At 31.6% G+C, this 5563-nt stretch overlaps 1 non-coding gene across 1 annotated transcript; it reads right to left on the reverse strand.

Moving 5' to 3' along the window:
- Nucleotides 1-4055: 4055 nt before the first annotated feature.
- Nucleotides 4056-4158, reverse strand: LOC119046638 (U6 spliceosomal RNA). The gene has a single exon (XR_005082025.2). It is a non-coding gene; the product is annotated as a U6 spliceosomal RNA (small nuclear RNA).
- Between the last annotated feature and the right edge of the window lie 1405 nt (nucleotides 4159-5563).

The raw sequence follows: 5563 nt of genomic DNA on the forward strand, positions 1-5563 counted from the left end.
AAATGTGTGTAAGAATACAAGATGAAGAAGGAAAAGAGATACAATCCCAAATTGATTTCCTGAAAAACAATATTATTTAAAAAGTAACTAAAGGAAAGAAGGTATCTGCATATTTCTTAGCTGTGGGCTCTGGAGCATATGAAACACTAGTTATCACTTGAAATTTTTTCAATATATGAGCCATTCAAGAAGGCAATCTCCATACCTCATTAGAATTTAGAAAGGCCAGATATGGAATTTTTCAACCTTCATCAAAGGAAGGCAAAAGTTATAAATCCTAGATTCAACTAGTCAGGTTTTACCTTATCCCACTTCCAAACTTGAATTAGGAGTTAGTTCAAAAGAAAAGGGACAATAGAGAAAGCATCCTGGGGGTGACAGCAGCAAGTGGGAATATCAGTATTCTGGATTTAGAAGCACAGGAAGCATTCCTCCTCTGGAAGCCGCAGCTAGAGCAGTACAATCAGATGGGTCCTCATGGGCCTACTTCTGGATTCTGATTTCTACTGGTCTAAGAGCTGCCTTGCATCTCTTGTTTTTTATCATTTGCAAGGTTGGTTCTTCACCTCTGCAGTGACAGTGTTAGCCATCAAATACTCACTCAATTTTTTTGTATTCTGTGTAAATGGAAAATAATTATTTTTTGCTACTTGCATCAAAGAACACTGATCTGGAGAGATGATGCATGAGCAGAAGCAGATGAATGAGGAAAAGTAGAGTGAGTGGCTTCAGAAAAGTAAAAAACGTAGGTGGAACCCCTCATTCCTCTCTTAGCATCACCCTCCACATCTAAACTGCTAGCTAGCCCTAATTCCTTAATCTCTTAAAAAAATCCTCCAGATATATTTTATTTTCCATCTCTATTACAATGATCTTGGTCCAAGCCAAATCTCTCTGTTATTTTAACCAAATGTTTATGTACATGTCCTGTCTAGATCCCAAGTTAATTAAAAGCTTTTCATAAGCTACTGGCTAAAAGGTTTGGAAATCAAAGAGAGATATTAATTAGGAAGTTTTGTCAAAGCTTTATTTTCCACTTAAGATGGCAGAAAGTGTTTAAGCAGATATTAACTGCAATGAATTTTTAGTCCTCTTTATTCAGGCCTTGAAGTTGTAGGTGAATTTCTATAGCCTCTCCATCCCCCACTCCTATCTATGAAAATCGGATTATGAATAAGTTCGCCTGTTGTCAAGTTCTCTGGAAAGAAGTAGGTTACCATTTTTTCTTCCTTTGAATTGAATGATTCACAAAAATATCTTATTAAAATGTTTCTTTATTATTTAGAACATGTAAGGACTGGATTTCTATATTTCTTGGGAGAAGAGATTGCAATATAGCAGGCCTGGAAAATTCTCATAACACAGACAAATATATAAAAACTACAGAACACTTCTGCTTCTGGTTATTACTTATGTAGCTGGTTTACAAGCACATAAAGTCAGCAACTTAAACTCCTCTATTGCTATGAGAAAACTTGGACAGTTCACTGGTTTGGAAGAAGCTATAATTGAATCCATCTGTGCCTGTGAATTTCAATTTCTTTTCATTTTCTTTATTTTTTATTACTTTTTGTGGAAGGTTTTTTATAACAGATTTGATTCTTTTAATAGGTATCAAATTTTTCTAATTTTCTGTTTCTTCTTCTGTCACCTTTTTTAAGTTGTAGTTATCTAGAAATTTGTCTTTTTTGCTCACCTTGTCAAGTTTTAGCCATGGAATTATTCCTAATGTACTTTCTAGATATCTTTTTGATATCTGAAGATCTGTAATGATGTTATAGTAATATTAGCCTTGATATTAAGTCATTTATTTTTTATTCTTTTATTGTATCACTCTTGGTAGATATTTATCAATTTTAATATTGTAATTTCAAACAATCAAAGTTCGGCCTCTTTCATTTGATTTAGGTCTGTTTTTATTTTCTTAATTTCTACATCTATACTTATTTCTTTACATTTTACACTTTTGTAAAAACCAAAGGAAAACAATGCTAATATGCAAGCATTCATTTTGAATCCAAGTGCACAAGACAATAGAAGAGGCAGAAGATGAGTATTTCTCATCTCATTAAAGAGACTTTTCTGAATTATCACATAAAGTTCTGCATATATCTCAGGGGCCAGATATCAATTAAATGACCTTTCCTATAAAAGACAAATTATTTGGCAATTGGTCCAACTAAAGAACACGAGCTGGTTTAAGCAGCAAGTAATCTCCGCCAAACATCAAAGGACATAGGAGAAATAGTTTAAAAAGGGTTTACAGGAACAAGTATAAAAGACACATGGACAAAAACTAGGGAGGGTGGAAAGGGGAGGGAGGGGGATGGAGGGGGTAGGGCTGGGTGGGTTGGCTGTTATGGGAGTAAAAGACAGAAAACTACTTGAACAACAATTAAAATAAAAAATAAAAATAAAAAATAATTATCTCTGGGTTAGAGAGTATATGGATTGGAGGTAAGAGAGTTCATTTACTTTTAATGAAAACTTAGAGAAAATACTACATGAAAACATTCAATAGCTATTATGTACAATAAGGATAAATAATAATACACCAATAATACATAGACTAGTAAAATAAAAGCTATATAGAACATTTAGCATAATACTATTCATTTTAAAACACATATATGTTGCACGTGTATATACATTCATATAAATAGATAAGCACACATATCAAATTTTTAGAATAAAATATATCAGATGTCTCCTTTGTTTTGTTTTTTCCTTTGTTCTAAAATATTTTTTATATATCAATTAAAAAGTGTGTTTGTATTCTATAATCTAAGCTTATATAGCTTAATTATAGAACCTAATATTAATTCTACTTCATGTAGGAAGCTTATATAATCTAGGTCAATTATTTGAAAACCAAATGCTCATTCGCACAATTTGGATTCTAAGCTGCCATCATTGAGGAATCTTCCACCCTTCTGCACAGTATAGGGATATTACACATTCATGAAATACAGTTAGAGCCACAATAATAGTGAGTGTGCAAATGTACTGCTCAAAATTCTTACAAATAAAAAGAATTTTAGTCTCTTTTTGGTATTTTTACATCATTAACTCCACCATATCCAAATGGTAATACTTCAAATATAAGAAAATGATTAATTACCGTGTTAGCTCTATATGAAATAGTGATTGACTAGAGAGACTAGTGAGGAATAAACAATGGCCTGGTGAGAAGCCATCTGTATTTCTGTCCAACTCTTTAAAAGCATTTCTCTTGCTGTCATTATCAGTGTTTAATAACACTGTAACTGAAGCTTTATCATCAGGCTGGCATGGTGTATTTAGGCCCTCTCCACATGCTTCCACTGCCAATGCTCTAAAACATTTCAGAGCTAACCATCTTTATTGGGCATATTTCCCTATCTACCTGCAATACAAAACATGGATGTTTACAAATCTCTGAAAAGATTTCAATATGCCAGGCTAAAACCAAGTTGTATATGTTAAAAAGCAATCCATGGAAAAATTCTGAAATCAATGCTGTTCTCAATATCAAATCAACATTTCAGTTGTTTGTATTCATATAGTTTATTATTTGACTTTTACATGTTTTATGTATTATTATTGAATTATTTTGCTTTGTAAGGTCAATCTATTTCAAAAGATTATTTAAGTAGTAAAGGTTTAATATAATAAACTTTGTCAATTTTCTCTCCTTAATCCAATTAACTGTACAGTTTGAATTATTATATTATCCTTTTTTGATGCTATTCATTACTAGAAAATGTGTATTAAAATATTCCATGAAACCGTAGAGATTTATTTCTGCCAGTTTTAGCTGTAGGTATTATAGTCTATTTTATGAGCAGCAGAAAGTTTAGAATTGCTTGATCTCCTTGGTGATCTTTTTCCTCTGTTATTGTGTAAAGATCATTTAAACAAATCACAAATAATGCAAATATATTCTATGTAGATAGTTATAAAGATAGATTATGGTATCAATATTGTTATTAAATCAGAAATCTAACATTCTTCTTGTAAACCTGTTATTTTACTAGAATGACTTTTTAATTTTTTTTATTTGACTTATTTTTTCTAAAAATACAGAATGCTTCACAAATTTGCAGGTCGTCCTTGCACAGGGTCCCTGCTTATCTTCTCTGTATGGCTCAAAGTCCATTGTATGTGCTGCCAAAGCAAGCATAACTTTTTTTATCTTTTAAAGTTTCTGAGAACTTATATTTTACTTGTGGGTTTTTAAACAGTTTATATTGATAATTTCTAATTTTTCTCAAATGTAAATTTATGTCTCTAAATTAGTTAAATTAGCTCACACTGTTAATATAATTGCCAGTGTATTAAAATATGTTTTTAGCACATTTTTGTACTTTCCCTTTATTTAATTTAATCTGTTTTTCAATTTTATTTTATTTTATTTTCCTAGTTTTTCCAAGGTGGAGCAGAAGTAAAAAATGATTTTTATTCTTTCTTATATACTGATTATATATATATATATATATATATATATATATGAAATATGTATATTTAATTTTTCAAGATAAAGCTGATACAGTCAAGTACTTTAGTGTTAGATGAAATTAAATAAATGAAAGCATGGATGTGGGGTAGAATCAGCTTATGAGTGCTCAGTTTAGAAATTCTGCTTAATGGGAGAAGATGGGTAAAATTCTTGTATTCTCTTCAATCTGTGTAATATTGTAAATGTTTTGTCTTTTATCGCTTTGGTTTTCATTGCCTCAGGAAAATGGAAGAACAAAAAATAAAACTTGTACTACCTATATTAGTAAGCATCCCTTTTAATTGACCTACAATACTTGAGAAAAAATAGATCTTTTTCAATGCCTCGTTAGATCTCTTGTGTGATAAGAATAGGTGGTTACATTTAAAAGTGAGAGAAGACCCCACCTGGTGTAGCTCAGTGGGTTGAGTGTGGACCTGCAACCAGGGAGTCACTGGTTTGATTTCCAGTCTAGGCACATGCCTGGGTTGCGAGCCAGGTCTCAGGTGGTATGCACATGAGAGGCAACCACACATTGATGTTTCTCTACCTCTCTTTCTCCCTCTCTTCTTCTCTCTCTAAAAATGTATAAATAAAATATTTAAATAAATGAAAGTAAGAGAAGAGGACTTCCCATAACCCTAACTTAAGACTTATCTTCAAATTTTTGACCATAATATGAAGCTATTTTAGGTATACATGTGTAGGACCTGGGGCTCTTTACCTATTTGTAGTTTGTTTCCCTGTATTATATTTGGAATATATTGTAAAACTTGAAAGGAAGACATATATTCTTTATAAGTCAATTCTTTTAAGAATGGGGCGATTTTGAATTAAATTACAAAGATCTGACTTACATGGTCTTGTATGTGGTTATTGCTACAGCTGGATTTCAGAAGGTCCAAGAGCAAAGTGCTGTATGGTTTTCTCAGATAACCATGCAATTGACTCAAATTTATAAGCATTGAGGGACTCATTTCTGGTATATAGCAAATTTAAAGAGTATGACACTCATCATGTAACAAGTTTTTCTGATTTGCTGAAGGATGACCTTATTATATCAATATATATTTCAATTAAGAACAA

This window comes from Artibeus jamaicensis, unplaced genomic scaffold (genome assembly GCF_021234435.1).
Source record: "Artibeus jamaicensis isolate MK-2021 breed Jamaican fruit bat unplaced genomic scaffold, CSHL_Jam_final contig_908, whole genome shotgun sequence".
Lineage (NCBI taxonomy): Eukaryota > Metazoa > Chordata > Mammalia > Chiroptera > Phyllostomidae > Artibeus > Artibeus jamaicensis.